The 22673-nt window shown below is 48.8% G+C and overlaps 1 protein-coding gene and 1 long non-coding RNA gene across 2 annotated transcripts in view; one reads left to right on the forward strand and one right to left on the reverse strand.

Moving 5' to 3' along the window:
* The window catches only part of BCR (BCR activator of RhoGEF and GTPase), a 155102-nt gene that overhangs the window by 76401 nt on the left and 56028 nt on the right, over positions 1 to 22673 (reverse strand). The window lies entirely within an intron of this gene.
* On the forward strand, positions 7823 to 10409 carry LOC112546180 (uncharacterized). The gene is made up of 3 exons (XR_003089824.2): positions 7823 to 7961; positions 9027 to 9260; positions 10183 to 10409. It is a non-coding gene; the product is annotated as an uncharacterized LOC112546180 (long non-coding RNA).

Raw genomic sequence — 22673 nt, forward strand, 5'->3', positions numbered from 1 at the left:
AGTAGGAAGGAGATCAACACTGACCAAGTCCATTCACTGCTCCCAACAAGAACACATGCCTTGTCAGTATTCAGAGAAGCCACAATGACTGATAGTGAGACGCTCCGTTCTATTCATTAACAACTCCGGGAAATAAAGCCTTTCCTGATACCTAACAGAAACAGCTCTTACTCACAATTCATATGCCCAGCTTTTGCTTTTATTGCATAATGTTAACTATTAATGCATTTATGCTTAATGCATAACGTTCTTTAAAACGTTAAAGAATTCTTAGCCAGGTTCTTGTGGTGTGCCCGCCGTGGGTTGCCAGTCCAGGATTAGGACTTTCAATGCCTCGTTTATATACTGATGAGCCAGGGCAATGAATGAGCCAGGGCAATGAATCTTGTAGCACGGAGATGAGGCCTCCATGAATGTTAGCAATGATACAGACTTCGTAAACAGAGACACGCTAGTATGGAAATCCAGGGATTCTCCATCCCTTGCAGCAAGACTAGGAAAGAAAGATCTTAAGAGCAAAGCAAACAGCCCTGCTGCCAAAAACAAATCCAAGAGACAACTTGGGGGCTATCGTTTCTCCTTAGATTCCTAATGAATTCCTCAAGTGTGCGGAGAAGTTGCTAAATTAACCCTCATTTACAGAAATGTGGGAAAAGTGCAGAAAAGGCAAACGGGAGAATGGATTTTGCATCCTGCGCTGGAGGAGAAGGAAAGTCTGCTGTAAGTGGAGTGTGAGGACCACACACTCAACACCTTGCCCTACTTCTCTCTGCAGGCTAGTGATGCTCTCTGATCACTGCACATACAGACGTGCACAAAGAGTGAAATCCACCACTATACAGGGAGCCAGCACGAGGCCAATTTGACTGAAGAGAGAGCCAAGAGACAGAGCTTATGTTGTACACAGTCCAGAGGGTCTATTTTATATACTTGAGATTGCTCAAAAGTGTTCTCGTATAGACTACGAGAATATTTCAGCAGGGGATACTGAATACGGGACCTGAAGCTGCAGAGTTACAGCTTGTTTCTCTCCCCACCCCCAAGTATTATTGTTCTTCTTTTACAAGACTATGGGGGTGGATGAGACATTGCAAAAGAATAAAGATTTCTATAAAACCAGCAAGCTCTGTACCAATGGGAGCCCAATACAAACAATGCCATATGAGATGAGTAACTCTAGCTTTAGATACCGCACAGAATACAGATCCTTCTGTGTTGGAGCGGTGAGGAGCCCAACATTAAGCTAGCGTATTAAATACAGGTTGAAATAAAAAAGGAACCCAAGCTGGAGTCTTTTTACAAAAATATCTAGGTTCTGCCAAGGTGATGAGGATCAACAGCTACCAAACGAACCCCCGTAATCTCCTTCTATCCCTGAGCTTGGTGAAATGTAAGGGTGACATTTTACCAACCACTTCCTCCCTCAGTCATCTCCACAGGCTCATCACCGCTGAGGTAAAGAAAAGGGAAAACAGACAGCTGGGTGATGCTGAGCACACAAAATAGGAGAGCTGGAAGAGTATAGTAAGGACTCGTTCAGATTTCCAGGACAGCTACGTCCAAAACAGAGACAATCCAGGGAAAACCTGGACAGGTGGCAACTCTACACTTCCAAGGAAGCGTGACTCACTCCAGCGAATGATGCCCGCTCAAAGACAGAGAGAGAGAGAGAGAGAGAGAAGAGAGTAAACATTTAGAAGGGAAGGGCTTGTGTGGGGAGGAAGGAGGAACAAGCCTCAGGGGCCATGAACCACCAACATCACATCAAGTCCTCTGAGTTCCCCAGCTCCTTTGCTAGACTGTGCAAGAATGGCACATCAGCGACTAGTCAGGTAGTCGAGTACTGTCTCGACTAGTTGCTTCCCCTCCCCCCTTGCCCCCATCCTGCTGCGGTTCTGCAGTTTCCCCCCTTATCGACTAACCGAGTAGTGGATGGAAGTTTCATCGACTACTCGATTAGCTGAGGACATGCAATTTAGTATCCCTAGTGCAAGAACCAAGGGACTGAAAAGTTAAAGCAAACCCATGACCTGCGGGAAGGGCCTTGGCTTCCAGGCCTTCCAGGCTTCCTAGTGGCCAAGTATACACCCCAGTGGAGTTGGTCTGGGCAGTGCCTGTCTGGGAGGAGATGGTACGTTGGGTCAGGAAAGGCAGTGAGTTAAAAGTGCTCTCCCTCTCAGGCAGCACAAATCCCTACACAAAGCAGCTGTTTGCACTACAGGGATAATTTGGGGAAGGAGTTGGGGCTCACTCAGCCACCAGGGAAGTGTGAAGGGACTGTGACTGGCGCAGAGCTATAGGTAGAAAGGAGGAGTATGGACTCCTCCAATCTCTCTAGCATATCTACTACTAGAAGATTTACACCCAGTGTTGCTCAGGTCCTTAATTCAATTATTATTTTTTTATTTAAATAATTGCTCTGGGGTGCAGCTGGGGAAAGGAGGCTTAGTACACAGGCTGCCCTGGGGAGAGAGGTCTACCACAGCCCCTCTCCCTCTGCAGCCGTTTGGCGCCAGGTGAGAAGTACCTCTCCATGGCTTCTGCAGCTTGTATGGGGAAAGCTGGGAGAGGGCTGCATGTCCCTCAGTTGGGCAGGTCCTGGTTCATCTGCCACTTGCACACCCCAGCCAGAGTGAGGAATGCAGCCACCTGTGCACTTTCCCCTCACTCCCTGACGAGGGGGGGAATAGCCAGCCATGTTCCTGGACAAATGGGGGCAGGAGGAAACTGCAGCCCAATTCGGAGGGGAACATGGCTGGCTGTTCACCTTTGCCACTCTGGCTGGGGAGCACCGGAGGCAGACAAACCTGGATCCGCGCCCCTTCCCTGGCTGCACAGAGGTCAGTTTTTTTTAAACTATCATTAAAATACTAAATTTCTCATTTAAAAATAAGAGTTACAATTAAATCCCATCACACACGTGCTACACCTACAGTCTAATTAAAAAAAATGCATGAATGGCTCCAGTCTGCCCAACCTAAATACCAGCTCTTGCGTCTCGAAAGTTCTGGGCTTCCAATTTCTGTTTCTCAGCTGACTAATGTAGCATGTGCAAAGACACACACAGGCTGGACAGGACTGTTTTTGTTTTGTGCTTATGGAGCGATGGCCCTGGGCCAAGCACAGCAGAGGAGTTAGTTAAGACATTGTCTTAAGACAAAGAGACAATACATAGGAAGGGACGGAGGCAGCACAGCAAGGAACAGTGGCATGGACTGGAAAGAAAAAGGAAAGACATTCAGCACACACACAGCTTCCTACATTCCCCCACGCTTCTGCCACAGAAAAACTGGCCTGACTTCTGGGCATAAAAGAAACCCCATCTGGGAATATTCTGAAGAAATTCGTTCCCTGGGTAAGAAAGTCAAGTCAATGTGTCAAGTGTAAGCAGTGTAAGAAGGTGCAGAGCCTCGCTGCAAGAATGAAACATCGTAACAGCAAGCTATAGAACAGGCCTGGGCAAAATACAACCCGCGGGCTGCATGTGGCCTGCCGAGCCATTGGATCTGGCCCCGGGACACTGCAAGGAGCCCCAGACAAGCTCCCTGCCTGCCTTGCCCCCCCTGCACACCACTCAGAAAAGCAGCTGCCGGGCTGTTTCTCTTTCAAAACTGCAAGCCCAGGGAGGGCAGACTTCAGACGCTGCTCCCGCCCCCAGCACAATCCCATTGGCCGATTTCCTGCCAGAAACCAGCCAACAGGAGCTGACTGTTTGAATATCAGGCAGCTACGAAGCACCACACCCCCACCCCTCTGGCTCCTAGGTATTTACACACACACACACGGCTCTGCAGCCTGTGCAGGGGCGGGGCAGGCAGGCTGCCTGAGAAACATGCAGGGCTGCTGGCCGGGAGTCACCCAAGTAAGTCTCCTGGCCACAGCCTGCCTCTGGCACCCCAGTCCTTCCCTTCTCCAATCCTTTGCCCCCCTATTCCACATACCCAAACCTTCTGCCCCCCTCCTGGACTCATATCCCCTCTCAGAACCAGCACCCCAATCCCCTGCCCCAGTTCACAACTCAAACTCCTGCACCCAATCCCCTGTCCTAGGTCCCAACCCAAACCCCTGCACCCCAGTCCAGTGCCCTAAATCACAGCTGCCTCTTTCACCCAAACTCCCTCCAAGATCCTACACTCTTTCCTACGCCCCAATCCCTTACCCCAAACTCCCTTCTGCACCCAGCCTCCATCCCAGACCCTGCATCTCCTCCATCAATATCACGGAAGAGTGCGGCCCTCAACTACTTTCCAAATTCTTCAAGTGGCCCCCCATCAAAAATTATTGCCCACCCTGTTGGAGAAGTTTCAAGGACACTGCACATTTAATGTTCTGAGGACTTGCCTGTCAGAGTTAATAAAACTGGGGGAAAATATGTAAAAAGAGAGAGTTTACGGACAGACATCAGCTGGCAACTCAGGAGACGGCGGCAATAGCAAATGTGAAACATTTATGTAACATTTATGGTTTAGTTTAATACAGTATAAGTGCTGTTGTGTTTTTGTGTGTGATTTAGTTCTTACCATTCCTAATGTATGGCTGGTGCATTTGCAGCTTGACCCAGATGTGAGTATTATGTATTATTTCCTAAATTAATAAAATTGAGTTATCTAAAAATATTACACAAAGTATACCTCTTTGATGTTGTAAAAGGCTATATGGAGCTATAATTTAACATGTTTTAATGATCAGATTTGCACCACTGTTTAAGAAACAGGTGAAGAAGTCTCAGCAGGAAACTTGATTTAAAATTAATGATTTTTCTTGGTGATTGAAATCATGATTTAAATCAATCAAACCTGTTCAAGGCTGGTTTACAACAGACAGCTAGGTCCACCCAGCTATGCCACTTAGGGGGACACAAATCTCTACCAATGGTAACCCAGTTAAGCTGACCTAACCCACAGTGTAGACAGCGTGGGGCTGACAGAAGAACCTCTCCCATAGCCATAGTGTCTACCCTGAAGTGCTGCAACTGTGCCGCCATCACTTTTTAAATGTAGACTCAGCCTTTGAGCACTTAGCACAGCTCCACGCCGCCTGCCTCTCTCTCCCTATCGCCAAGATCAAATACCACGAGGCAAGGAGAGGCGGGTTTGTCATGTCAAATCCCAGTAGTTTTATTCTTCATCTTCTGGATGAAGAGAAAGCTCCACCGAGATGCTAAACAGATTCAGAGGAGACCTCTGCTCCTAAGAGTGCTGTATCTCTTCCCTAGACAGGGCAAGTGAATCCGCATGTGAAGCAGCTGTCTAGTAAAACCCAAAGCCTCCACTCAGATGTAAAAACAAGCTCATTTAGCAGCAAAAAATCCTATTCATTTGCAAATCCATTGCTTAGTGCCAGAGGAGCAAGAAGGCAGAGAGGCTCAGGGAAATGAACATCAGCTCCAAGCCTGCTTGAGGCTTCTGACCCTCTCCCCCATTACATACAATTAGGAAATGTTATTTTACTCTCAGCGTAACAAAGAGGCTTCCTACAAGACCACCCTTGCACATGTCTAGGAAGAGCATCCCTAGAAAGGGCAAGAACAATCACCTGGGGCAATGCACAGTGTTCCCGTTTTGCACCTCAGTAGGGTGTGTGGAATGGAGAAAGGTTTAAATCAGAGGAAGACAAAGGGTGCTTAGAGCAGGACTACTCAACTCCAAGGGCCACAACGATACCCACAGCGCATGCCGAGGGCCGCAACTTAAGTGTGGTTGCATGTACATGCAAATATATATGCAAATATATGCAAATAGCTTCTTTCACACTGACAGGCATGAATACAGAGATTAAGGCTGGACTACACAACACATAGGCCCCATTTAAGTCCGTTCTGCTGATATTAATAAAACACAATATTTACCCAATTTCCACCCATATGACAGCACTTTGAATGAGCAATGACAGTCTAGGAATTTAACTATGAAAATGTGTATCAACAGAAGACCATTCTATTGACTAGCTTTTTGTTTTGGCTTCACAACAGTCCAGGAATGTAAGTACTAAAACACAGATCCACCCAAACCGCACAGGAAACCCGAACTGTACCGTGGACCACAAACAAAGGGCTGCAGGCCACATGTGGGCCACGTGTTGAATAGCCCTGGCTTAGAGGGTCGTTCTCAGAGAAGTGGGAAGATTATGTGAAGCACATGGTGTTACTGCTGCACCTGACAAACCCTCTGTGATGGACCGGGCCAGGTCTGGGTACAGCTGAGGGCGTCCGCTCAGGGCGAATTGCTCAAAACCAGGGCTCCTTACAGCCCTTGACTGGAGACCCTTCACAAAGAGGCCACAAACCAGTCACACCGAGCTCTTCAGTTGCCAACCCAGCCAGCAGGAAGCCTCATGAGCAAAACCCCTCAGCCACCCCAGCTCTCTCTGTGCCCCAATCAGCCCCGGGCCTAGCACACAGGTGAGGAGTTATAGAAGCCAATCCCACCAACTCCGAATAGATCCTCCCGGTCCCAAAGAACCAACCACTGTTCCCCAGTCAATTTACACTTTAGATCTTACCCACAAGAGCACGCTGAGAATCTAAAATCTAAAGGTTTATTAACAAAAGACAGAAAAGGTTGAGAGTGAGGTTGTTAAGGAGAATACATGACATACATCAATCACCAAGTTCTTGATGCAGGCTCTTAGCAGAGATGTTACAAGCTGCTAGTTTAAAAGTCTCTGGTGCACATCCTATGTCAGGGTAGGTCAGCATTCCTTCCCGGCTCGCTGTCCCTCGCAAGGCTGCATCTGGGATTAGTAGCAAGACTGGAGACAAAATGGAGACCGCCTCACGGCACTTATATATCTCCGGTGTCTCCCAAGCCGGAGCTGGTCACATGATGGCATGATTCACAGGCTAGCAGCCATGAGATACAGGCTGGTTTGCAGGTTTCCAGACACATTCCTCAGGTGTGTACGGGCCACCCTGAGAGAGTCCTTGTCCCTGCAGCTGTGCTAATTAGCACAGTCATTCATTGGACATTCCTTTTTTACAGCAGGCAAAACAGGCCCACGGCTCTGTCTCATGCAGAGAACATTCACATACCAGCACAGAGCCCACATTCATAACTCCACATACAAACATCACACAAGTACATGGGTAGCATATATAGAATCGGTAGAACATAAGCTTTCATTTGACACCTCACATGACCCCCTTTGTACAGACTTTGGGGCAACCCCCCCCGTAGGTTCACCTGTGATCTGTCTGCTCATCATAAAATCAAATAATGTGACACCCTTACACAGAACGACTTCCATACACTGAGCTAAACACGGCAGAGCCACATGGTGCCAAGCAGAAGCAGTTCCCTATCCACAAGTAAGGCACAAGCGGGCCCTCTGAGCACATGTTTTGTAAGCCCATTCCTAAGACAGTAAGTCTTTTGATGCTGCCAAGGGCCAGTATTATGCTCAGGACACGGGGAGCAGAATTTCAATCATGAGTTTAAAAATCAGCAAGTTGACTTTGGCCAAGCTCTGAGCGAGTCTGGAAGCAGGAGCTGGTAGTGTGTGTTGTGAAGGAGAGAAAGCTCTGGCATCGGTACAGGTCTGCTGCTGAAGCATGTGAAGTCTCAACAGTCAGCTTGTAATCGGATGCAAATGTTGCCCCGGACCAGAGAGAATTAACCCCCGTGGAACTTTACAAAGATGCACTGTCCCATCACCACTGTTAATCAGCCTCACATCACTGGAGCGACAGGAGGGACGCTACAAGCCAATCCTTCACTGAACCTGGAAGCCCCGTTTTAGTGACAGTCATACCAGGCTCTGCACTAGCTGCTGAACACTTGGAATCTGTCATCGTCTGGATTGTGACATCACTACAGCAATCCCACACGTGTAGCCTCCCAGCTGCACCGCTGCAAGCCTCTTTTGTTTGGAGCTAACCATGACAACGCTGCAGCCGGCAGACATGGCCTTTCCTGGAGACAGCTAGAGGTGTCCGAGCTGCAAGGCTGACTGTTTGCTAGCCAGTGAGTGACAACACTAATATCAGCATTCAAAGTCCAGATTAAGTCTGCCCGACACAGCTGGTAGCAAGACAACCTGTAGAAATGCTGCCAATGGGAAGTGACAGAGCCCTTCAGCTACCAGTCAGAGGTGGGCACTGTCTACCCAGCACAGAGGTGCACAGTGTATTAGGGGCTTAGCCTGTGTTCACTCCTTACTCAAGTGCAAGTTATAGCCCAGCTTCTTGCAGTTTCTTACATCTTCCTTCCTCAGTTCAGTACATAACGGATCATTTACAGAAAGCTCTTTCTTGCACTGAAACAACTCAACCATCTAGTTACACAGGGCCTGCTCCAGAGGCCTGTGAAGTCAATAACAAAATACAGGACTATGCAGAACTTCAAAGACTAACAAGATGGTTTATTAGGTGATGAGCTTTCATGGGCCAGACCCACTTCCTCAGATCAAATTGTGGAAGAAAATTACATGAAGGATGTTACGTATTGGGTAACTGACTAATCGAATAGTCGATGAATAATATTCAATTAGTCGATAGGGCCCTTCCATCTTTGAAGTGCAGCAACAGCCCTATGCGAAAGAGTACGGGCTCCACAAGGCGCTGCCGCTTTGAAATGCTGCGTGCAGCCCGACGCTGGACTCCTCGCGGCATTTCAAAGCGGCAGCGCCACACAGAACCTGGGGTCAGCGGGAGAGTCCCCAGCTGATCCTGGGCTCCATGCATCACTGACACTTTGAAATGCCACGTGCAACCTGGGGGACACCCCAACTGGCCCCGGGCTGCACGCAGCTTTTCAAAGCGACAGGCTTCAAGCGGCACTGCTGCTGTGAAGTACACTCACCTCTCCCCGCTCCCCTTGCTACCTCTAACTGCTAGCGACTAGTCAACTATCCTGTTGATTATCCGATAGGCATTTGCTTATCGGATAGTCGACTAGTCCTTCACATCCCTAGGTTAGACAGGAGTCATTTCCATGTTAAGCTTGTCCTGGCCTATGTCTTGTAGCTGTGCTCAGCGGAGTGCCTGGAGCTGGGCTCTCCTCGATTTTCCTTTGTCGTTTCTTGCTCAGGGTTGTGCAGCAGGGCAAGTATCCTTCATTTGTGGCAAGGCTAGAAACTGAGTGGAAGTTTTAAGGCAATTGGACACCTGCAATTTGGCTGTCAAGAGTAGAAAGCAAATTGGAGACAATACCTGCACAGGCAGACTGACACGCACACACAGGCACACGCAAAGCTGTGCAGCATGGAAGCCAACAGGAGGTTTATGACCGACTTCAAGGGGAGCAGGAGCAAGACCACAGTGGGTGAGTAGCATCAGCTTTACTAGTAGAACGACAAACACACATTAAGGATCTAAAATTCCGGTTAATCAGGTAACCAGTTAAATGTTATACAGTAATTCCTCATTTAACACGTGCCCGCTTCACACGGTAGCACGATTTTTTTTTTTTAGGGAATGTTTTTTGAATTACACGACCGTCCCCGGAATAACACGATTTCCCCAACCAGCCCGTCACCGGCAGCTGCGCGGGGCTTCCCCCACCTCCCTGCAAAGCGGCAGAGGGTTCGCCGCTCGCCGTGCAGTTCCCTGGTGGACCCCCCCTCTCACCAGACACAGTGCGGGTCCCAGTAAAGCCATCACAGGGGCATACTCCCAACCCAATCCCCCTCTCCTCTGCTCCCTTTCCCTTCCCCAGAGCCAGACACCTCCCCTCCCTGCTGTAACCCAGTCCTCTTTCTCCCCCAACCTTATGTCTCAACAGACACCACCGCTTGAAACGTAGCCCCCACCTTTTCCATTATTTTCAATGGGAAAATTGACCCTACATAGCACGTTTTCACTTAACACGATCATTTCGTGAAACATATCGATAGTGTTAAATGAGGAATTACTGTATTTAAGCATTTAACTGCTTATATGGAGGTGGGTAGGGGCTGCTCCGGCCAGGTTGGAGTGTCCCTGTATGCAGAGTGCTGGGCCTAGTCTGCGGTAGGCAGGGGCTATTTTCACTAGGCTGGAGTGCCCCCCACTTGTGGTGGGCAGGCGTCTGCTCCAGCCTACCAATTAACCATCACTGGTAAGCACCATCCGGTAAGAGTGATGCTACCAGTTAACCATTCACATCCCTATTAAATGTATTATTATTACAAGAGACTAAAACAAGCCAGCCTGTACCCCAGCAACTGCATTAAGAACGGCGATCATTTTTATTTTCTGTCTGCTAGACAGTAACCGGTTTCAGACACTCTAGTGACATGAAGCCTAGAGGAAACGTCACGCACCGGCCCCCGGACTTTGGAGCAGCCGAGAGCTTCATTGCTGCTGAGGATATATTCTCTAGCAGGACTCGGAGATGAACAGACCAAACAATCAGCAGCATGCTGCTCCCTTCAGCCAGTTCACAGAAAACGTCACGCCTCCTCCTGACTTCAAATAAAATATTGCATTGTCAGCTGCTGGAGATTTAAAAAATGAGCAGAACATAAAACAAGTGCCACAACAGAGGTGCTTTTAGAAAAATTTAACACATAAACACCACCATCACACAGGCGCGGGGATATTTCTTGTGTTTCACTGGAAAAGGCTGGAAATTCCTGCCAGGCAAGAGGGAATGTGTACACACACAGGACTGGGCTGAAGAAATGCAAGGGTCTGCGAGCAGGGAAGGAAGGTCTGCAGGGGGACTTGTATTTTATTCAAGAACATCAACAGGACTGATAAAGAAAACTAGCTTGTTTCCAAACCTTCAATCTCCATTCCCCATCAGGATCAGCTCCGCTACGCTGGCATTTTTCTAGTCAACGTGGCTAAATTAAAAGTGCAAGAGGCCAGTCTTGACCCTGAGCGCTTACTTGCATAGGGTATGTCTATACTACAGCGCTAATTCGAACTAACTTAGTTAATTCGAACTAAGCTAATTCGAATTAGCGCATCCAGACTTAAAAACTAGTTCGAATTAGCATTTTGCTAATTCGAACTAGCATGTCCACACTGAGTGGACCTTAAACTGGGGTTAAGGATGGCCGGAAGCAGTGCCGGCAGGGCATCAGATGAGGACTTAGAGCATGGAGCTGCTGTCTCAGGCTAGCCGAGGGCTGTACTTAAAGGGTCCCGACCCCCACCCTGGACAGACAGTTCTCAGGGGTTCCCCACTTGCAAAGCAGTCCTGGCTTGGAGTGCCCTGAGTGCTCACACTGGGCACATCACAGCACTCGGACATCAGCCCAGCTGCACTTGCCACAGGCTGCCATCCAGGGGAGGGTCAATCGGGGGGCTGCAGGAGACTTTCCACGCCGAGGAGCCCACAGAGCCAGCCCAGTCCTCCCCATTGGGGGCTCGTACCCCATTCCTCCCTCACCTCCTTCCACTTACCCCTCCCTAGCCAGCTTGGTCCCGGGAAGAGGGGGAGGGCTGGGGGGCATCGGGTGGCTGGCTCGAGCCATGCCAGGTGCAGGGTCTGCTAGCTGGGTGCTGGCAGGCTTGCACCTGGCACTGGCACTGTAGCCAGCCTGTGCCCCTTTAAGGGCTCCGGGGCCGGGAGGGGGGCAGTAGAGTTTCCCTGGTGTTGGCCAGAGTGGCCGCCAGGGAAAGCTGGGGAGGGCTAGCCTCCCACTAGTTCGAATTAAGTGGCTACACAGCCCTTAATTCGAACTAGTAAGTTCGAACTAGGCTTAGTCCTCGTAGAATGAGGTTTACCTAGTTCGAACTAAGCACTCCGCTAGTTCGAATTAAGTTCAAACTAGCGGAGCGCTCGTGTAGCGCCTATCAAAGTTAATTCGAACTAACGTCTGTTAGTTCGAATTAACTTTGTAGTGTAGACATACCCATATAGACTAACAAATACATGAGCAATTAGAAAATTAATTGTGACTAATCACACTGTTAAACAATAGAATACAATTTTATTTACATATTTTTGGATGTTTTTGACATTACAAAAGTGTACAGTGCTCATTTTCATGTATTTGTATCATATATATAGTAGCCCAGTGTCTGTGAGTCTGTAACGCTGAAATGCTGGCTGTTCCCTCTGGGTGGCCTGTGCTGCATGGGGAGTGCGGGGCCCAGATGGCCGCTTGCTCCTCCATGGCAGCCCAGCTGAGCGGCGCAGAAGTCAGCCGAGTGCCATGGCAGAAGGGGAAGGAGGGCGGGGTGGTGACTTACATGGCCAGGGGGTGGGGCCTGGCCATGTACATCACTGCCCCGCCCCCCTTCACCTCCCGCTGTGGTGTTTGGCTGACTTCTGCGCCGCTCAGCCAGGCCGCCATGGGGGAGCCCAAATGGATGCTTGCTCCCCCACGGTGGCCCGGATAAGCAGCGCAGAAGTCAGCAGAGCACCATGGCGGGAGGCGAAGGGGGGCAGGGCCGTGACCATTTGGGCCATTTGGGCTCTGCGGTCCCCCAAGTGAGGAGAAGAGAAAGAGAGAGACAGAGAGAGGCAAAGGTGAAGGAGAGCTGAGAGAGAGGGTGGGGGGAGGCAGGAAGAGGAGGAGGAGGAGGAGGAGAGACGGAGCGAGAGACTGGAGGCTCAGGAGAGAAGACCGACGTGGAGGAGAGATCTGAAAATCCCGTCTTATGACGGGCTAATTGTCTAGTTAAAAATATTTGCATTCCAAAAATAAAAAAACATTTTTTGAATTCACCTCATACAAGTACTGTAGTGCAATCTCTTTATTGTGAAAGCCGAAATTACAAATGTAGAATTATGTACAAAAATAACTGCATTCAAAAATAAAACAATGTAAAACTTTGGCACCTACAAGTCCACTCAGTCCTATTTCTTTTTCAGCCAATCCCTCAGTCAAATGACTTTGGTTATAATACTGCCCACTTCTTGTTCAGAAAATCACCTGAAAGTGTCAACTGATGTTCATGTGGCACTGTTGCAGCTGGTGTTGCAAGATATTTAGGCACTGTTGCCTCAGACCAGCCTCTATCCATGGGACCCCCGTGGACAGGGGCTGGTGCCACCCTGCACTGCTGCTCTCTATCAGTTGGGGCAGGAGTGGCCAGTAGGCAGGTCCACAGCAGCAGAGTGAGCCACACGCACGGTCTGGGCTCTGGAATGCCGCCCCTAAGTAGGAGCTGCACTCCCTGACCTTGGCATAGACCTGCCTGAGCTCTTTCACCTTCATCCACACCTGCTACTGGGTTCGGACGTGTCCCCACTACCCCAGCCATCCGGCCATAAATGTCAGCATTCCTGCATCTGGTGCGGAGATCCTGGAGGTTTGCCTCCTCTCCCCAGACCTCAATGAAACCCAGGGTCTCCACACCAGATCAGTATGGTGCCTGCCTCTCCCACCTTTGGGCAGGGACTTGGGAGCTGCCTGCAGTCACTGGGGGGCTCAGATGCAGTGCTGTGGTCTGCAGAATTGGGTGCTGCTATGTGGCACGGTGTGAGCTGGGCCTGTGCCACACACTGTTTCCCCTGTGGCTGCAACTTTAAAGGCTTCAGGGGAAGGGGAACTATACCGCAGAGTTGTTGACTCGAGTCCCACGACTTGAACTCGAGTCGGACTTAAGTCGCCGAGGTGACTCGACTTGAGACTCGACTCGGGTTCATTGTTTGTGACTTGAGATTCACTAATTTTGTTAAATCGACTTGGTGAAAAAATTCTCCAAAAATGCCGCTGTTGTTAGTAACAAACCACCCACAGTGGTGATCGCGGCCCCGCCTCCCAGCTGGACTACTAGTAGTTAGACAGTATGATTTATGTTAATAAATGAAAACAGGTAGTGGTTATTGTTATTTATCGATATTAATAGCTTGTACAAAAGTGACCTGACATTTTTTAAATTAAGACTTGAGACTCGACTTGGGACTTGACTCGAAAGTGACTTTAGGGACTCAACACTCGACTTGAGACTTGAACTGCAGTGACTTGAGACTCGACTTAGACTTGACAATGACGACTTGAAGACAACACTGCTATACAGTCCTCATGAGTGTGGACAGAGCGTCCAGCAGGGCACCTCTGCGAAGCCCTGGGGGGGCCTCTTATTCCAAAATAACCACAGTTACGCTGTCTACACACGCCCTAATCCAAAATAACTATTATTAATGAGGGTTATGGATTTCAAAATAAGATACCCGTTATTTCAAAATTATTTCAAAATAACGTTGCTGTGTAGATGTGCCCTAAGATTCCACATGGTTACACGACGATGCAATTACACGATATATCTAACATCCCTAGCATCCATACTGATGATGGGCTCTGCTCAACAACCAAAGCAGTGAGGACTGACGCATGTTCGTTTCATCATCTGAGTTTGATGCCACCAGCTGAAGGTTGGTTTTCTTATCTGGTTGTTTGGGTTTTGTAGTTTCTACATGCTTTTTAAAGCATGCTTCAACCTTGTCTCCCTCAAATTTTGGAAGGCACTTCTGATTCTTAAACACTGGGTCCAGTGCTATGCTTGCCTTTAGAAATCTTACATTGGTACCTCTTCTGTTTTCTAAAATCTGCAGCAAAAGCATTCTTAACACGAACGTGTGTTAAATCATCATTCAGGACTGCCATTGACATGAAATATACAGCAGAATGTGAACGAAACAGACGGAGATATACAATTCTCCTCCAAGGAGTTCAGTCACAAACTTAATTAACGCATTATTTTTAAAATGAGCGTCATCAGTATGGAAGCATGTCCTCTGGAATGATGGCCGAAGCACGAAAGGACATATGAATGTTTAGCATATTTGGCATGTAAATACCTTTCAATGCTGGCTACAAAAGCCCTACGTGAATGCCTGTTCTCACTTTCCAGTGATGCTGTAAATAAGAGATGGGCAGCATTATCTTCTGCAAATGGAACCAAATTTGATTGGCTGAAGAAGAAGTAGGACTGAGTGGACTTGTAGACTCTGAAGTTGTGCAGTTATATAACACAAACACTCTACTTGCAAGAAGCAGCCATGTAGGACATGGGTGAGGACTGGAGAGCAGCCCAAGAAAGATAGCTAGGCAGTTTCAGAGGCGAGGGATGGGTCTTCAGCACACAGCCTTCACTGAGAGGAGGAAACAAACTACACTGTCCTGCTGCACTGTTGCTTATGAGTCTTCCCCTTTTCCAGGCACTGAAGTACAAGCCCCCAATAGGTACGGCAAGTTGTAAGAGTCCACATAAATAATTTACAACAGGGCACCCACAAAGTAAAGCTGTCTGTGCGTGAACAGTACCACTAAAAGTGCAGTTGTAGAAAGTGCCTCATGTCAGTAGTTTGAGAAAGTATCCCCTGCACAAAGGCCAGGTAGAAAAAAAGCCCGTGGTCTCATTTTCAAATAGGCTGGGCTCCCATATCCCCCAAGAGCTGTGAGCACTCAGCATCACAAGTGGAGAGGTGGCATGCTGGTCTAGGACCAGCTAAGCAGGAGAATTGCTACTGGCAGGCCATCTGACTGTGCAGCTGTGTGTGTTTTCCACGTGGCTGGCTCTCCCAAGAGCAGTTCAGAAGTTGGAATGCAGAATGGTCAGGGCAAGGGAGAAAAAGCATGACAGGGAATTACCTGTGAACACACACACAGAGCTGTTTCCCCTGCTGCAGGCCCCCACACAAGCCTCTCTGTTACAGTCCAGTGAGGATTCCTAGCAATGGAGGAACACGTTACAGGACTGGCCACGAGAGAAGCAACTTCTCAAGTGATTTTTTAGATGTCTGGAAGATTCCACACTCCCCCTTCCCCCCCCCCCACTCCGCTTCCTTCTCCCTTTAAGCCACTGCTGATTTATTAGGCAACTCCCTGGTACCAGGTGCTTCAAAAATGTCAAGATCGACTAACCTTGTTGTGTGATGATGAGAGAGAATCCATTTAATTTCACACCACCCCCTGTTAGCACAGTGCAAAGCACTTAAATGCGGATTAAGTGTCAACCCCTTTGCTTGACATATATTTTTATTATTAGGCTCATTTTATGAGTGGGTAAACTGAGGCAGGCAGCAGTTAAGTGACTTATCCAAAGTCACTCAGCAAGCAGGACTCCCCCATGATCTAACCACTAAACATCACTGACTTCCAGACCAGACATTTGAAACATAACAGGGTCAAGAAAAATCTCTCTGATTTGTTTTAAAAATAGCTTCGTCCTGCCCATCCACTGGCCTCCCACTCTGGTGAGTCCTTCCTGGGCGTGCGTACACACGCAGATGCCACAAGGACAGAGCTGGATCTGACACCGACACGTAAGGCCTGTTTCTAATTTCACGCCTAAGGAAATCAATTACTGACCCCTGTAATGGCCTGCTTGAGAAACCAGGGCTGGGATCTACCAGAAGCAACGTTTTTCTCCAGAGCAAGTGGATTTAATAAGGAAAAGAGATGGGTGCAGTGAGAGCCTTTTCCAGGCAAGCTGCCATGACAGCAGCCACCAGCCTAAGCTGTCGGAGGAGCTGCTGAGAAAGAGATCAAGGCAGACTACCCAGCAGGCAGCAACCGGGCACCATCTCTCATTGTTTCAGTCACCAATCAGCTTCTCCTCCTGACACTAAGCTTGGTGCCCAATGAGGGGTCTTGAAAAAGCTCGTAAGCTGCTAGGGCAACGAACAGATCAAACGACTGTGACAGGTGCATAATCCTCCTCCTCGCCATTGTCATGGCTACCTCTTGGTTGCTCAGCACCAGACAACATTCAATCCTCAGGTTTTCTTGACAGAGAAAAGCAATTCCAAATACATGGGTGGCTGAGAGGAGAAGCTTTCCGAGAGCACCTGCAAGCTACCAAAAAGAGAAAACCCCAAAATGGCAGCCCTGCCGCGTGAATGCACCAACAGCACAGCCAGAGACCATACACAAGAGCCTGGATCTGTAATACAAGGCAAAGCAGCATCAAACTGAGCTCACCTCATACAGGACTATGTTGCAAATACATTGGTGTCCCCGGCATCCTGATTACACAGCCCTGGAAAGGACTGATATGACCCCAGTGCCGTGGGCCAGCAAACTCTGCAAGATGTGGAAACAATCTGACTTTCCTTTTGTTGAACCTCTCTAGTCCAGAACTCTCTGGTCCAGAAACATCCGTGGTCCAGCCTGATTTGAGTTAGCCGGAAGTCCACCTTTCATGGATGTGGCCATGTTCCTGTGGTCCCGTAAAGTTTGCCTACAGCCACTAGTCTTGGCTCTGTGTGTTCTGTACTGCTATTTAGCCTAATTTACCCTTCAATGTCCTCTGAGAGCACAGCAAGCCGAAGGAGTGTTGGTCATGCTGCTAGACAATATCGACCTCCCGTGGTCCGGCAAATTCTCTCGCTTGGAATTGGTCAGGTGCCGGACTAGAGAGGTTCAACTTGTACACATGGCTTTTGAGATGAATGCCCATTTAAAAAAAGGAAAATGGTGAAAGAAAGGTGCTCTTGAAATGATCATCCAGGCACAAAGACACTTCTATATCCCATGAAGTGCCATGGACATGCATACGCCTAATCCTCTTGCTGAATAATATGCTACGCACCAAGAATCATCGTCATATGCCGGCAATTAGCACAGCTGTGGCTTGCTGGCAGCTCTGAAGGCCAGCCGCCTTGTATCTTTGTTCCCATTATAGAACATTTGTTTACTTCTTGTAATCACTCCCTCTTTCATACAGCAGTTGAATGCACTTTGAAGTATTTCACTAGGATGCCCTCTTTTAAACAGGACAAATTTAAAATCAGAGGCAAACACACTCAGCCAGAGGAAATATAAAGGGACTCTTGTGCAAAGAAGCTATATTTAGGCCTTGCTTTACTAGGACTTTTGGAAGACGTGCTGGCTTGATGCTTGGTCAAACCTTAAAAGCTTCTAGCTATGTGAAGCAGCCCTGAAACAGCAGTTCTGACACTCGGCTGCACAGAGTCAATAATCTCAGCAGCAAAAGGGCCTTTGTTCCCTGCACAGTCTCTGTGGACAGTGCCTGGGATTAATAACGCACTGCCACTTGCAGCAGCATTTTTAACAGCAATAGCTACGCTGTCTTGCAAAAGAGGCTAATGTCATCCGGAGGTGTGCTGACAGGCACATCATACGCAAGACACAGGAGGCAACAGTTCTGCTCTACTTGGCACTGGTAAGGGCTCGGCAGGAACAGCGTGTCTGGTCCTGGCCACTGCACGTTAGGGAAGATGGGGACAAACTGGAGGATCCAGTTGAGCACTACAAAACAGCGATACAAGTTAGAAAACTTGACCTATGAGGAAAGGTTGAAACAACCAGGCATGATTAGTCTTGAGAAAAGCCAACTGAGGGAGAATCTACTCAACAGTTTCCAAGTATATAAAGAGACGGACGATCCATTGCTCTCAGGGTCCACTAAAGGTAGGACGATAAGAAACATTTACTCTTCAGCAAGGAAGATTCAGATCATACATTAGGAAAAACCTCCAACTACAAGGAAAGGTAAGCCCTCAAATAAGCTTCTGAGGGAGGCTGAAAAATTCCTCTCACTGGAGATTGTCCAACCTGTTTTAACAAAACACTCGTCAGGGAGGGTGCAGGCATACTCAGTCACGCTTTGAAGATGGAGGAGGTACCAGAGGACTTCCAGAGACCCTGTCCACAGCCTTATATTTTTATGCTGAGAACCAGAAGACTGGCAAAAGGGGCACCGCTCATGTGAGGTATGAGAACCCAGCGACCTTGGTCAAGCCTTCTCTGGGCTAGGCACCGTGTGCACATATAACAAAAGTCGAGCGTTAGGTTTAATCTGAACAAAAGAAAACTAAGAGCTTTGACTTCAGATACTTCCTACTTTGGACAGACCCATTAAATATTTCCATTGCCCCAGAAATGTGCACAGTGCTTTTACATAGACTACTTTATTACAATTCATACAAAAGCACCCATCCAGCACTCTGGGCAGACATTCAGGTATGAAAGCCACACACAGCATTTGGAACTCATGGACAAAAAGAAAAAAAGTTAAATTAAAACCTTCCCAAATTCTCTTCCCCCCTCCCCAGCAAAGCCTCTCTCTCACTTCAGCCCTCCTGCTCCCCCCACCCCCGAAAAAACAACCAAACAAAACCCAACCCCTTAGAAAAGCAAACACATGCTGCTGCAATGTGCCCTGGGAAGGTGAACACAGTTTGGCTCTAGAAATAGAAATAAGAAAGGGTGAGAGTGGGGGGTTGTTTACAAAAAATGCATACTTGACTCAGGAGCTTAAATCTCCATGTCACTTGGGTACATTTCTCAAAAGCCCTGTCTGAAGAGAGTTGCACTCTATCTGCAGACACTGGGTATAAAATGTCTTAAAGACACAACAAATTAAAACATCACTTGGTAAGAGAGAGAGAGGGGGAATAGATGGTAAACAGGGAGAAAGGTTCTCAGAGGGTATGTCTACACTACAAAGTTAATTCGAACTAACAGACGTTAGTTCGAATTAACTTTGATAGGCGCTACACTAGCGCTCTGCTAGTTCGAACTTAATTCGAACTAGCGGAGCGCTTAGTTCGAACTAGGAAAACCTCATTCTACGAGGACTAAGCCTAGTTTGAACTTACTAGTTCGAATTAAGGGCTGTGTAGCCCCTTAATTCGAACTAGTGGGAGGCTAGCGCTCCCTAGCTTTCCCTGGTGGCCACTCTGGCCAACACCAAGGAAACTCTATTTCCCCCCCTCCCGTCCCCGGACCCGTTAAAGGGGCACGGGCTGGCTACGGTGCCCGTGCCAGATGCAAGCCTGCCAGCACCCAGCCAGCAGACCCTGCACCTGGCACGGCTTGAGACAGCCACCCGATGCCCCCCAGCTCTCCCCCTCTTCCCGGGACCAGGCTGGCAGCTCCCGGGAGCTTGCCCAGGACCGCAAGAGGCGGGCACCCACCTGGTCCAGTGCAGACATCGTGGACCTCGTCCACGACCTCCACACTAGGCACAGGAAAGCGGCCGGCTAGGGCAGGAGAGCTGCCAGCCTGGCCACCCAGGAGCAGGTTTGCATGAAAATCAAGGTGGTCCACTGAGACCCCCGACCCTGAGCCCTGAGCTTAGAATGGCCGTCCTGGGTCAGACCAAAGGTCTATCTAGCCCAGTAGCCTGTCTGCCGACAGTGGCCAACCCTAGGGACCCTGGAGGGGATGGACTGAAGACACTGACCAAGCCATTTGTCTCGTGCCATCCCTCTGCAGCCTTCCACAAACTTCGGGCAGGGACACCACTCCTACCCCCTGGCTAATACCACTCCATGGACCCAACCTCCATGACTTTATCTCACTTCTCTTTAAACTCTGTTCTAGTTCTATCCTTCACAGCCTCCTGCAGCAAGGAGTTCCACAGGTTGACTATTCGCTTTGTGAAGAACAACTCTCTGTTACTAGTTTGAAGCCTGCTACCCATTCCTTTCCTTTGGTGTCCTCTAGTCCTTCTATTATGGGAACTAATGAAGAACTTTTCTGTATGCACCCTCTCCACCCCACTCATGCTTTTATAGACCTCTATCATATCCCCCCTCCATCTCCTCTTTTCTAAACTGAAAAGTCCCAGTCTCTTTAGCCTCTCTTCATATGGGACCTGTTCCAAACCCCTCATCATTGTAGTTGCCCTCCCCTCTCCCACCCTCTCTCTTCCCCTCTCCCACCTCCTTTTCCCAGTCTCCCCCAGTTTTGTTCAATAAAGAGAGATTCTATTTTTGAACACAATTGTCCTTTATTTTGTACATCAGGAAGGGGAGTTAGGGAGGGGTAAGTGGAAGGAGGTGAGGGAGAAATGGGGTACGAGCCCCCGATGGGGAGGACTGGGCTGGCTCTGCGGGCTTCTGGGGTGGAACCTCTCCTGCAGACCCCCAATTGTCCCCTCTCCCCAGATGGCAGCCTGCGGCAAGTGCAGCCGGACTGATGGCCAAGTGCTGTGATGTGCCCAGTGTGGGCACTCCGGGCAATCCAAGCCAGGTCTGCTTTGCAAGCGGGACACCCCTGAGAACTGTCTGTCTGGGGTGGGGGTCGGGTCCCTTTAAGCATAGCCCTCAGCTAGCCTGAGACAGCAGCTCCACGCTCTAAGTCCTCATCTGATGCCCTGCCGGCACTGCTTCCGGCCATGCTTAACCCCAGTTCAGGGTCCACTCTGTGTGGACATGCTAGTTTGAATTAGCAAAACGCTAATTTGGACTAGTTTTTTAGTCTGGATGAGTTAGTTCGAATTAGCGCTGTAGTGTAGACATACCCAGACTTTTTTGGTTTGGATACACTCAGTTACAAGCTTTGAAGTTGTCATTTAAATGGTAGTAAGCCTCGAAGCATCCTCCCCATGGCTGGATGCTGGTGATGTAACAGGGAATAAAACAGCCCCTTCATCCCATTTTAGCATTGGCAGAGGGTCTCTGTAATCACACTAGTTAAGAACGGTATATTTTCTGTTAGTGGAGGGAATACAGCAGGGGTAGGGAACCTAAGATGTGGCTCCCAGCTTGCCTGGAACTGGCCCCCGAGGCTTGGGGCTCCCCCGCAGCATTGGGGAGTCCAGGCTGGCACTCCAGCCCCCCGCCATTCCCTCATGGGGCTGGAGCGCACAAAATCTACTAGTCCGGGCCCCCCAGGCTCTGGTGTGCGAGGGGAATCTGGGGAGGGTCTTTCTCCTCAGTTGGGGAACCCCTCGGTCAGGGTTTTTTGGGGGGGCTTGCTTCTCCCTTGTGTGTGGCCCCCAAATAATTTTTCTGTGGGTCAGTGGCCCCCTGACATGAAAAAGGTCCCAACCCTAGAACAGAGAATTGGCCAGCAAGTCCCCACTGTGCTGAACAGTAATTTTGCCCTCCTTTGGATTTTGCAGGAATATTCTGGGGCTTGGTTTTTGTTTTGTTTTTTACAAGACACAAAAAGGAAAGTGCTGCCTTCCTTTTTTACACCTTCAAGCTCAGCAGCCAAGAAACAAACACTCAAGGGGCCTACAAGAGCTAGCCTGTATCAATGATCCATTAATGGATTTTAATAGCTTCCTTTGTTCACTAGGGTGAAAGCAGAATTCTCCGTGCAAGGTGCGAGCCACCTGAGTGGAGTTAAGGTGACTTTCTGTCTGTCATACCTCAAGGCAGGGCAACCCCCAAAACTTGCTAGTGTCTGGTGCAGCTTTCTTAGGACATGCCCTTCAGCATGAATCAGAAACATACTGCTCCACAGAGGTGAGCTAAAGTGTCCCAGCCATGCGACCAGCATCTGATCCATTGCTAAGCTTGGGCTGGAGAGGCAGGACAAACGTGTGTCACCCAGTGATTCATTTCGGAAGGAAGCATCGGTTGCAACTTTCAGGAGAGCTGGTCTCCAAGTTACGCCACACACTGGTAAATGTCTCAGGGTCCCATTCCCGGCTGATTTGCTTCACCTATTGCTCCCTGCATCAGATACAGGTAAGCCCAGTGCTTTTTTTGGTAAGATTTTCAGACTTTCAGAAAGCCTTTGACAAGGTCCCTCACCAAAGGCTCTTGTGTAAATTACATGCCATGGGATAAGAGGGAAGGTCCTTTCTTGGATTGAGAACTGGTTAAAAGACAGGAAACAAAGGGTAGGAATAAATGGTAAATTTTCAGATTGGAGAGGGGTAACTAGTGGTGTACCCTAAGGGTCAGTCCTGGGACCAATCCTATTTAACTTATTAATAAATGATCTGCAGAAAGGGGTAAGCAGTGAGGTAGTAAAGTTTGCAGATAATACAAAACTGCTTAGGATAGTCAAGACAGAAGCAGACTGTGAGGGACTCCAAGAAGACCTCACCAAACTGAGTGACTGGGCAACAAAATGGCAAATGAAAT

Source organism: Pelodiscus sinensis, chromosome 15, assembly GCF_049634645.1.
Source record: "Pelodiscus sinensis isolate JC-2024 chromosome 15, ASM4963464v1, whole genome shotgun sequence".
In the NCBI taxonomy this organism is placed as follows: domain Eukaryota; kingdom Metazoa; phylum Chordata; order Testudines; family Trionychidae; genus Pelodiscus; species Pelodiscus sinensis.